General features: G+C 52.3%; 1 protein-coding gene across 6 annotated transcripts in view; it reads left to right on the top strand.

Moving 5' to 3' along the window:
* TMEM63C (transmembrane protein 63C) overlaps positions 1-12,375 on the top strand; it is a 452,188-nt gene that overhangs the window by 72,325 nt on the left and 367,488 nt on the right. Inside the window, exon 2 of one of the 6 annotated variants that reach the window (XM_082384694.1) lies at positions 883-1,024. The exons of 4 other annotated variants lie outside the window; for them this stretch is intronic. The gene's annotated coding sequence lies outside the window, so the exon portion shown is untranslated. Of the gene's footprint in view, positions 1-748; positions 1,025-12,375 lie in introns of those variants that run through there. One more of the 6 variants, XM_082384693.1, reaches the window with a different exon arrangement.

The raw sequence follows: 12,375 nt of genomic DNA, 5'->3' as shown, positions 1-12,375 counted from the left end.
AGTGGGTTCACCTGTCCTTACATTCATAATTTTACACCTGGTAGGGCCCAAGAGGTCATCTCCAATCTGCATTTTGTCCACAAGGAAAATGAGACCCAGAGATGTTTTCAGGGGCTGCCCAGGGCCCCTGGCTAGTCTGCTGCAGAGACTGGGCTCCTATGATGCTGCTTTTAGGGGAGGGACTGATGACCCCCTCATGCGTATGATCAAAGTTTCATCCTTGGACTTGTAGACCCTTTCCCAGCACATAGTGCAGCGAGTCCTAGTTCATTTGCACTCACGTGGGGAACCTGTTAAAATGCATGTTCCCAGGCACCTTCCTGGAGATGGGCTAGGATAGGGCCCTTAAACCTGCAGTTTAGCAAGACCTCCACCCCAAGATGATCCTGGTCTTACTTGAAGTCACCTGATGGTTATGGGTCCCTCTGATCTCCCCAGCTCAGCCCTGCAGGCAGTGTCTGTGTATCTAGCTGAAGCCTCCACCCCACTGAGGGAAAGTGGGGGTGCTCTAGCTCACCAGGGGGAAGTAGCAGAGCGGACCTAGGTGCCGGGACTCCAGTGCAGTGTTCCGTCCATGGTCCCCCTCCCTTTGGGCCCTTGCCCATCTGCGATGAAGGATGGCTCCCTGGCTCAGCCACCCCAGGGCTGGGCAGCTGGATGTGGAGGTGGGGGGCAGACTGGGGGTCATGGCTGCATCCGGGGTGTCCCTCACCCCATCAGAGCTCCCCTGAGTCAGGCCTCGTGGGAACATGCTGACAAGCATGTTGGACCTGGGAGGGGCCTGGCCTGCTTGGGCTGGGGGAGGAGCCACAGGGAGGCTCAGGGAAGAGTGGAATCCATGCCCGCCTGCCCTGAGAGCGCTTCTTTGTCCCTGTGCCACAGAGCCTTGGAGGACCCATCTTTGTGGTCAGGAATTAAGCAGGGACGCAGCCGGGACGCTTGGAAGCACCTGAGGGCTGATTAAGAGGAGGGAGGGCCAGTGACAGCCCATCTCCTGAGTCCCCAACCTCACCTGCTGCTCCAGGTAGGTGCTCTTGCCATCATCCTACCCAGCAGGGCTAAGCCCCTACCACCAGCTCCTTCCTCAAGCCCATGGCCCGTGGCTGTCTAGTCAACGCTTGAGCAAAGGCCCTCCCCAGCCCTCCTAAATCCGTAGCCTAACAGGAGAGGCCAGGAAGGACACTGTCCCAGGTGACCCTGGCTCCTGAGACCTGGAAAAGGGACCAAAGACTCCCTGGCTCTGGTTAGAATGCCCCCAGCCCGAGCTGCTAGCTGAGTGCCAAGTGGCTCCTGCCCAGCTGACTCCAGTTTGGGAACGGGCCTAGTCCCAGCCAGACAAGGCTCTTCTGAGAGTTCCCTGCCTCTTGACAATTTTTCCTTGGGAAAAGGTTAGGACAGATGGTATCTTCATAGACTGTTGGAGCTGGAAGGACTCTTAGTGATATGTTCCAACCTCAATTTCTTTTAACTTCTCAAGCATTACTTATATGAACAGTGTCATTTAAAATGGTGTAGGCGAACATCTCAGAGGAATCAAGCGTAATCTCGTTAAAACAGCACAGGAAGCCCTGGGTCTCAGGGCCCTTCCTGGGTGCAGCTGCCTCAAGTTAATACATAAAACCAAGAAAGGATTGGATAGTCAAGGGAGGCTATAACTGTGATAAGATTTCTTTGTCTGAGAGTCTCTAAAATTTCTTTTCCGTGAAAGAAGTTATCCTGTATGGGCTCTTGGCCAAGAACATTGTGATTGTTGCTATTATCAATAAAAGTGATCTTAGCTATAGTTCTTTTCCGTTCAGATCAAAGTGCTTGATGTTCACATCTCCCTTCTACGTGCCTGGTCTGGCCTTGTGAGAGCCCTCCAAGGCAAGGAGTCTAAACCGCAGGCAGTGTTTCATTTCTCTTCCTTTGGCCCTGCCCACTGCCCAGACCATGCTGGACCCTTGTTCCCCCAATCCAGATCACTGTGAGAAGCAGCATCAAATAATAGTAAAGAAGGCAGGCTTGGGAGCCAGGTGAGTTCAGCTCCCAGCTCCACCACCTACTAGCCTTGTAATTTCTCTACACATCAGTCTTCTCATCTGTAAAATGGGAATAACAACGTACCCTAGGGTTACTATGAAGAGAAAAGTTGATATCTGTAAAGCACTTGAAACAACTCTAGCACTCAGTAAGTGAGTGCTTAACACGTTAGCTCGGATCATTTCGAAAGCCTGTTCTCCCCCAACCATGCTTTGCTGCCTGATTCACCTCCCTAAACCACCGTGCAGTCATCTCACTCCCCTGCTCTAAAATCATCCATGGCTCCCCATTGCCTATTTAGTGACTGTGCTGAATGTTTGCTGAGAGAGAGGGTTTCTACCCTTAAGGTAGGTTAACTGCGTTCCTCTGCTGGGAACCCACAGCTGGGGTTTTGATCCAAGCTCTTCGGCCTCCCCACTGGTGGGGAGCTAGATCTGTTGGGCGCTAGATCTGTACACAGGGGTAGGTTTGGTTACCCTGCATCTGCTGGGGCCGCAAAGGCAGGGAGCCCTCTTTTGGACTCCAGCTCTCATGGTGCACACCGGAGTGAGGAGAGGACGCCTGGCCACAGGCCAGAACAGGCAGTGTTCACACTCTGATGAGCTCAGGCCAGGTGGCAGATGTGACATCATTGTCCTCGTTCATCATTGGGACGTGGCCAAAACTTCAGCTCCCATAGCTCAGGTGGGAAGCCCGAGGCCAACAGAGACCACCCATGATGTGGCACCTTGGACAGAGAACTCAGCAAGCTCCGCTCCGCGCATCTCAGCTGCTTCTCTGGCAGAAGAGAGGCCGTGTGCCATGGAGGATCAAGCACTGGCTTGGAGGAGGATAGATCCATGTTCAAAACGGGGCTCCTTATCTGGTGGGAAGAACTTGGCCTTATCGAGTAGCTTCTCTGAGCCTCTGTTTTTCCATCTGTAACATGGGAGGATAATACCCACTCCATAGGGTTGATGGGAGGTCAGAATGGAACAAAATGCCTAGAGCCCCTGTATAGTGCTTGCAGTGGTGGAAGCTCGTTAATGTGCAGTTATTCTGATGAGTCCATCGGAGTTGTTCTTCCAGGCTACCGAGTGGGGTTGCCTCAGTCCTGCAAGCTTCTTGCTTCCCTTAACTGAAATTTGCCTCGACTGGCCCCCACTCCAAGATGAAGGGAAGTGGTGGCATTTTGGGCAGCATAAGGAGGAAGGAACAGTCCAAATCTTCTCAGACTCCTGGCAAGGGTGAGAGGCGCAGCAGGGAAGAAGCAGAATTCTGTCTGATTTTCTCAGAGATTTTTCCACTCAGGCACTGCCAAGCTTAGGAAGCCAGGAGCGAAGTGACAGGGAGGAAACACACCAGACTGTGCCGGTGCATGCAGGGTGGTATTTTTCCCTTGATGCATTCCACACACGAATGGATCTGTTGGGATTCCAGGCACTATGCTAGGCACTGGAACATTCAGCAGCAAGTAAAACAGACATGGACCCTGCCCTCAAGAGGCCTTCATTCTAATGAGGGTGGGGCAGACAGTAAACAGCATAAACCATGGAGGAAGTATGTTAGAAGGCAATGAATGTGATGGGAAGACAAAGAAGGAAAAGGGGATGGGGAGTGCCGGGGAAACTGAGTTATTAAATAAGGTCATCAGGATAGGCCTCACCAAAAAGGTGACATTTGAGACACCAGTTGTCTGCTCCCCTTGGAAACCCCTGAGAAGTCTGTGGACTCAGAATCAGGGCCAGGTGCCTTTCAGGAGCTCCTAGCAGAGGAGCAAAATCTAGAATCCCTTCCAATCTCAGCCCAGATAATGTCATGCTCTTCCTCCAAAACCTTCAATAGCTCCCTACTGCCTGCACAATTAAGTGCAAATCATTCAGCCTGAAATTCAGGACCTCATGGTCCCCAACCTGCCTGTTATCTTACAAGATTCTTCTCACCCCGCTTCTGCAGCCAAGCCAGTCTACCTGCTATTTCTGGAATATTCCATGCTATGCTTCTTTTCTCCACTCATTTGTCCCCTCTGCTTGAACTGCCCCTGCCGCCACTGGTTTCTGCCAACCTAGAAATCCCACCTGCCTTTCTCTGAAGCCTTCCCTGGCCCCTGAGGCTGTGGTCTCTCAGCCCCATCACCTTGGCTTGTACCTTTCTTGTTGTGTGGCCCTTACTCTGCCTTGGGTGTGGGCATTGGTTTAACTGTCTGATCTCCCACCTGACAGGCAGAGCCCAGCAGATATAGGGCTGAGTGAACATTGGCTGAGTTGAGTGTGCCCAGGCTCAAAGGCCCCCAGCAACACTGAGACAAGCTGAGAGAGCCTTTGCCTACTCAGACAAAAAAGGCAGAAATGGGAGGTCAGCAGGAAAGGAGAGAAGGAACTAAAATGTAGGTAAGATTTGATGGAGAAGCTAGTGAAGGAAGGGGAGAGAGAACTCCCCACCATATTTTTCCCAGACAGGCAGACTGTCAAAGACACAAGGTTAGGTCCCTCTTCTTCCCCAGAAGAAGGTCTCTCTTCTCTCTTGAGCATCCTAGGCCAGTGCTTCCTGGTTTCTAACTAGAATACCTCTTGCTGCTGCTGGAGCTCATTTCCTCTGGCTCCATCCTCTGGATTCAGGTCACTATTTGAGTACTCATTTAGCATGGCTCAGAGTGGCTTTCCTTACCCCTCACCCAAGGGGCAGGAGTAAGGTTGTAAGGAGGCTGGACCCTGGCTTGGGGGCTTGTGCTCTAGTTGAGAAGGTCAGGGACCCCTAGAGCCACACAGACACTGCCTGGGGGCCACGCTAAGTCATGGAGGTTGTGCCAGCCAGTCACCCCTCAGCCTGTCTTCAGGGCTAAACTTCATCACAAACAAGTCTGTACGTAGCGGGCCGCACCCCTGCAGCACTGGGAGTCTCAGGCCCCTGTGTCCCCGCTTTGGCCCCGGCCAAGTGAAGCTATGTGAGGCAGACCTGCAGCCTCTGCCATCTGGCTCCCACCCTTCGCTGGAGCAGCTGCACTCAGAGAGAGCACCCTCCCTCGGCCTCTCTCCAGCTCCTGCCCAAGGCAGCCAGCGGGGTGTCCCTCCTCAGTCTGCTGCCCCGAGGGAGGGGTGGTGCTTTTCCAGCGGGAAAGCCTGGACACAGTCTGAGCCCACCTCCGTCTCTGTGGGGATGCACATGTGGTCTCCTCCTGGAATGTCCTGCCCTGGCCTCCACACCACAACTCCTCTTCAGGTCAGGGTCCCCATAGATGCTCAAGGCTGGGAATGAGGCTGCAGATTGGGCTCAGATCTCCCTTCAGTGACAATAGTTCCCATCTTGGGATTGTTGTGAGGATTGAAAGAGCTCATGCTTGCAAAGTCTTAGCACAGTGCCTGGCAGTAAGCCTTCAATTAATATGGCTACTGCTGTTCTTCCCTTAAGAGCTGCCTTGGCTGAAACCTCCCCCAGGCAGCCTTTCCGGATTGCCCCAGGCTCAGTCAGGGGCTCCTCCTCAATGCTCCCAGCACCCCTTCGGCAGGCCTCCTGAGTCCACTTATGCAGACGTGTTGTGGTTTCTTTGGGGGTCTGTGTACCCACCAGAATCTTGTGCCTAGACTGTAAGAGCCTTGAGTGCAGGGAACAGAGCCTATTATTTTGCTGAATAAATGATTTCCTGTGTGACAGGTGGGTAACTGTGAGAGACAGACTGTGAGAATAGGATTGAGCCTGCCAGCCCTGACTTTTCCAGGGCCTGTGCTAAAAGAGCTGGAAGCCTGCTGTAAGGCCTACGGAAGGGGGAAGAGGAACCCCATCCCCTGTTGTGTGGTCTAACGCAGTGATTCTCAAAACAAGGTCCCAGGTCCAGCAGTGTCGGCATCACCCAAGAATTTATTCGGGATGCAAATTCTCAGGCTCCACCCCAGACCTAGTGCATCAGACACTCTGGGGTGGGGCCCAACCATCTGTGGTGTAACAAGCCCTCCAGGTGATGCTGATGTACCAAAGTTTGAGAACCACTGCTCTAATGTTTCAAAGTAACTCAGAGTCACGGGAGGGGGTCTCTCTCTCAGGGGGCCTCTGTTCTGCGGAAGGCTTCCAAGAAGGCTGTCAGGCTGGGCCCCCAGCGTATGGCTCCTGCTAGACCCACATCCTGACCTTGAAACCCTTATGCCGACAGGACAGGTGCACTGGAGGACACTCTCCCCACGGACCTCCCCTTTCCCAGGTGGCTCTAGACCAGATGGGGTGATGCTCCAACCTAGCCTTGATGCTGGTCCCTCTCCACAACCACTGGCCTGCATCCTCTGGAGGCCAACCTCTACAGCAGGGGCCCCAGGGCAGACTTCTGGAATGTTAGGGCTGAGCGAGACCCTGGAGATAGATCACTGGCTGTATACACATATGCTTGCAAACACACCAAAACACACATACACACATACATAAATGCACATACATAACTCAACTACACATATATGAACACATAAACACGCATGCACCCCAAAACGCACACAAGCACCCAAAATTCAAATTATAGTCATAAGCACTTTCCCAAGCACATCCAAAATTCAAAACCCATTGATACACACACCTCAAAATACACAAACACAAATGCATAGACCTATTGTATTCATTTCCTAGGGCCGCTGTAACAAATTGCCATAAACAGGGTGACTTAACAGACATCTGTTCTCTCATAGTTCTGGAGGCTGTAAGTCCAAAATCGAGCTGTTGGAAGGGCCACGCTCCCTCTGCAGGCTCTAGGGAAGAATCCTTCTGTGCCTCTTCCAGCTTCTGGTGGTTGCTGACAACCCTGGGTGTTCCTTTGCTTGTCTCTTCCTCTGTCTTCACATGGTTTTCTTCTCTGTGTGTCTCCATGTAGCCTTATTGTAAAGACACCAGTCATTGAATTTAGGGCCCACCCTAATCTAGTATGGCTTCATTTTAACTAACTATCTCTGCAGAGATCCTACTTTTAAATAAGGGTGTATTCTTTTTCTTTAGTTGAGGTATAATTTTTTTTAAAAATAAATTTATTTATTTTATTTGTTTATTTTTGGCTGTGTTGGGTCTTCGTTGCTGTGCGCGGGCTTTCTCTAGTTGTGATGAGTGGGGGCTACTCTTCGTTGCAGTGCGCAGGCTTCTTGTTACGGTGGCTTCTCTTGTTGCAGAGCACGGGCTCTAGGTGCGTGGGCTTCAGTACTTGCAGCACGCAGGCTCAGTAGTTGTGGCTCGCGGGCTCTAGAGCACAGGCTCAGTAGTTGTGGCGCATGGGCTTAGTTGCTCCGCGGCATGTGGGATCTTCTCGGACCAGGGCTCGAACCCGTGTCCCCTGCATTGGCAGGCAGATTCTTAACCACTGAGCCACAAGGGAAGTCCCAGTTGTTGAGGTATAATTGATAACATTATATGAGTTTCAGATATACTACATAATGATTGGATATTTGCTTATATTGCAAAATGATCACCACGATAAGTCCAGTTAACATCCAGTTAACATCCATCACCATATACAGTTACATAAATAAGGTCATATTCTGTGGTTCCAGGTGGACATGAACTTTGGAGGGACACTATTCAACCCAGTAAGTACACACATCCCAAACACACAGGTACAGAGACAGACCCACACAGATACACACACACACCCCTTGCAGATGAGAACTTTGAGTCCCTTGATGTCAGAGCTGCCGGTTCCTCCTCCCCAAGCCCAGCACAGGGTTGCCACACCCTATTGTAGTACCTGTCACGTGGTGCTTTTCATCTTCGTTTTGCTCTTTTTGGTTTGGTTTGGTTAGATGTGAACTTAGTACAAAATCCAAAAATTAAAATGAGAATATCATGAAAAGAAAGCCTTCCTCTCCCTGCCTCGGCCTCCACCCCCCAGGCGGTATTCCTCTCCCAGGAGACAACCACTGTCAAGAGTTTCTTGAGTCTCCTCCTGGAGAAAATCCAGACTCAGGCAGGCGCACGGGAGGTGGCATCTGCCTCTTGCTTTCTTCACTGACCAGAGCACCTGTTCCTCTTTGTTCTGATTGTGTGCTCTCGCCTGACTGTGAGCTCACTGAGGGCAGATCCGTCTGCTATATATCTTTCCTCCCCGCTTCCTAGTCCAGTGCCGGGCACAGAGCAGGTGTTCAGTTAAGGCTGGCTCTGTCTGCACACCAGCGAATCACCAACAGCTGGTTGGTCTGCGTGGACTAGGGCTCAGCCTCCCGGCTGCAGAGCCTTGGGTCTCTCTGTCTCCCTCAGCGTGTGGCACCATCCACCAGAGCCCATCTGGCAGCAGACAGAGCTGGGGTAGGACAGCACCCAGTAGCATCCTGCCTATTTGCTCCTGCTGCAGGCGCCTTCATCCCAGCTCTAACTGGGGCTGACTCTGGGATGGATTGGGACCTCTGCTGTGGCTGCATCTCCCCTGCCCTCCTCTCTCAGTCCGCTCAGGACTCCTGCAGAGGAATCCATCAGGGAAGAGGCTGAAGAGAGAATAACACTGCTGGCATCTCAGACTGGGGGACGGGGTCTTGCTGCTGACAAGTCTTTTGCCCAGTCTCCGCTAGCTGAAGGCTTAGTCTGGACTTGTTACCACGGAGACGGGAATTACGGCAATAACTCAGGTTGAATGGAAGCCTGCAGCTTCACAAAGCTGTGGTGGGCATGTATTTTTTTCCACAACCCTCAGATATGAGATGACGTGCCACTTTTTTTTCCCTAAATCGACAGAAATGGATGCCTCAGTCCAAGATTTCACCATGCCCTCAGTCCACTGAATGAGCAGAGCGCAGGGGGAGGGGAGTTGGGGAGGAGCCCTGTGAGACTGGAAGCCAGGGAACTGTTAGCCAGCAGCAACCTTCGCTCATCTGGGGAAGGAGAGGCTTAGGTTAGAGGATTTGTAAGAGCCTCTCCAGCCAAAACACTCTTGAGTTTGAGATCCGGGGGCCAAATGAGACCCGCCCTAGCCCCACTGCCAATCGTCCCTTTCTTCAACAAATATTTGTAAAGCGCTATGCTCTACCCAGCACAGCAGAGAAAATAATGAGCAAATACAGCCCTGGGCTGTGTCATCAAGGAGCTTTCCATCCACTGGGGAAGTCAGCCATTTGCTGTGTCATCCCATAAATAAAATCAGAGGTACTAGGTACTCACAAGGAAATAATACTTCACTGTATTGAGCCATGGCTATGTGCTAGGCACTGTTCTGAGTGTTTCTTGTGAATTGGTTCATATACTCCTCACATCCACCCAGTAAGGTAGATGCTATTAACATTCTCATTTTACAAATAAGGAGACTGAGGCCTGGGAGGTTAAGACACTCACCAAAAGACATGAAGCTAGTAAATAGCAGAGGCAGGATTTGGACCCAAGGAATCTAGCTCTCCCTAGGGACCCACATCTAAATGCCACCTATGTCTGTTTCTCAGGATGGAATGTGTGGGCTTGACCTGGTCTGGAGTTCTTCCCTAAGGAAGCAAAAATTGAGCTGAGATTAACTAGTGGGAGAATGAGTTAACTCACGGGAAGGGGAACATTCCAGGTAGGAGGACGAGCATATGCAAAGGCCCTGTGGCAAGAGGGAAGGTGGCATGCTGCAGGCATTGAGGGACAGACAGAGGGGCCAGGGGATGGAAATGAGGGGAGAGTTGGGTGAGACGAAGCTAGAGCCATAGGCAGGCCTTGTTGGCCAAGTTAAGGATAGCTACAGAGAGCCCTTCCAGCAGAGTCCATCATGACCTGCAGGACAACTTAGGCTCCCCTGATCCTGGAAGGGTCCCTAGACACTCCAGATTGGGCTCAGCTCCCCTCACCGTGAGTCCTGCCCCTGTGGCAGCCCTTTTTACACACTATATGTTATAATTGCCTCTTAGCCAAGCAAGGCCTTTGTCACGTCCCTTCTAGAATGAGGTTGGTGAAGCGAGAGACACATCTCATTCTCTTTAGCACCTACTACCCTTAGAGAACTCAAGAAAGGATAAGTGAGGGCTCTGAGAGTCGAGGGGAGGATGAAATTGCTGAGACCCAGGGTGCCTGGAGGAAGCGGAGCTGAGCTGGCTTGACAGGGGAGCATCCTGTTGTGGGGAGGCTCACGAGGCCTTTCTGCAAAGCGGAAGAATGGAGGGAGCAGAGAAAGCCAAGGCCTTTGAGGGACAGGGGTCTACCCATCTGCTGGAACTGAGGCTTCTTAGAGGGAGATGGGGGAGTTAAGACTGGAGGAGTCCCTGGGGCCAAGGGGGCCTCCCCCTGGAGCAGGCCAGGAGTCTAGAGCTCAGATGTCAGAAGGAGCAGTGAGCTATGGAAAAGCTCAGGCGTTGGCTTCAGACCCCCACCTCCATCTGCTTTACCACTGCTGGCTGTGTGACCCTGGGCAGGCTCCTCACCCTCTCTGGGCCTCAGCATCCTCATTGGTAAGATGGGGACAGTCATCACTCCTGCCCCCACAGGGCTGTTGGGGGCCAGGTGGGATGATGGCTGTAAACACATTTCATAACCTGGAAGGGAGTGTGCACCAGAGCCTGTCAGGCACCTGAGAGACAGTCCAGAGGTCAGGCCCAGCCCAGGAGGCTCCTGTTTCTCTTTTGTTCCCTTCCCCATGGGAACCTAGGTTCAGACCACCCGCCAAGGGGGCTGTAGGGGCCTCAGTGGTCCCCATCTTCCACTGGTTGATTGGGGTGGGGTGGGGAGGAAGGGAGGGGCTGAGCAGGGCGGCAGGGCCCCCGCTTGCCCAGGAGAGAACTGTGCTGGGGAGACACGGAGCCCCCTCCCTGATCACTGCACCTGGGTCTTCACACTGCGGTCAGCACCACAGCTGCCAGAGGAGCTACTGATCTGCCTTGGCTTCCAGGCTGACCCCCAGGGGCCTGGCGGCTACCTTTGCCCACGTGGTGCAAGGTCAAGCCTTGACCTTCCTGCACCGGGCCAAGCCCGGCCCTGCGGTTGGAGGGAGGAGGAGGTGGCCTCAGATTCAGGCCTTGAATCTTCCTTCTGAGCAGGCAGCCTGCACAGGAACCCCTGGACCACATATCACCCCGAGGGCCAGGCCCCTGCACCCCGCACTACCCCCTCAACCCCCCTGACAAACTTGAGTGGTAGCTGGTCAAAATGAGGGCACTTGAGGGGGGAAGAAGAAGGATTTGATGCCGAAGGATGAGGGGAAGCTGATTGTATGTAGGCTTAGAAATATCAAGCCTGCCTTTTAAAATATGATTTTTTTCTAATTATAAATAATAATTCAGGCTCATATTCAATAGTTTTTCAAATTCAGAAAAATTTTTTAAAGACCAGTGAAAGAACATAGTCTCACCACCCAGAGATAACTGGTCTTTTTTTCTACAGGTATTATTTTGGTTTTTTATTCTCCCCCATCCCCCGCCTTTCGTTTAGAATGGAAATCATCTAGTTTAACATCATTATATCCTGCTGTTTTTACTTTCTACTTTGTCTTTTTGGCACAAGTAGGCAGTTGCCCCACCATCTCCCAGTGTCCCCCTGTCACTGCCCAGCTCCCAGGGGCTGGTATCGAAGACATCCCCACCACTGCCTCACCCCTGTCCCCAGCCCCATTTGGACATGATCATGGCTGCTCACCAACTTGGGGGCCATAGGCAAAAAGGCATGAGCCCTGGGTTGGGGTGCAGGGTCTGGAGGGCAAGGGAAGGAACCTTCCCAGCAAGAAGAGGGCTTCCTATGGAGGTCCCAGAGGTAAGACGGGTGAGGGGGAAGCCGGCGCACTCAGCCTCCAGCCAGGGACCAGATGGCTACCATCTCCCCTGGCTGTGCTGCAGCTCCCTCTGCCCACCGCAGCCTTTCCTCCCTGTTAGTGGAGAGTCCCTTGGATGTAGTACAGATCTGAAGGGGGGCCTGTCTTCCTGTACTCCAGGAATACAGCCCTCCTGGAATGGGCAAAGCAGCTCTCTCCCCGGTTGTGCCTTCAGAGGTCACATGGTGTAGTAGAACCAGACCCTTAGATTCCAATCCTGCCTCTGTCTCTCTCCAGCTGTGTAGCTTTAGGCCCATTACTTGACCTCTTTGAGCCTCAGTTTCTCTACCTGTAAAATGGGGATACTGATGATACTTACCTTTTAGGCTGCTACCTCTTAGCTTGCTTGTGAGGTGTGAGTGATGGTCAGTGGGATAACTATACGAAGGCACCAGTACCATGCCTGCCCTTCACAAACATCTGTGTCCTCTCCTTCCTCTTCTTCTTCTGAAGATTTGTCATGAGCTGTGTCCACTTGGGCCTGGACTTCGTTTCCAGAATTCTCTGTCATCTTTTTCTTTTCTCCGTTTAGCTTCTGTATTTAGCCTGGGGGCTTTATTCCTGTTTGCTGGGATGTTTGCTGGTGTTCTCTGCCTTGGGGGTGGCGCATAGCAAAATGATTAGGAGGGGGCTGGGGAGGTGGATGTCCTGGGCTC

This window comes from Balaenoptera borealis (genome assembly GCF_965194805.1).
Source record: "Balaenoptera borealis genome assembly, chromosome: 3".
In the NCBI taxonomy this organism is placed as follows: domain Eukaryota; kingdom Metazoa; phylum Chordata; class Mammalia; order Artiodactyla; family Balaenopteridae; genus Balaenoptera; species Balaenoptera borealis.
The sequence above is the reverse complement of the archived record's forward strand: the minus strand, read 5'-3'. Positions and strand labels throughout refer to the sequence as shown.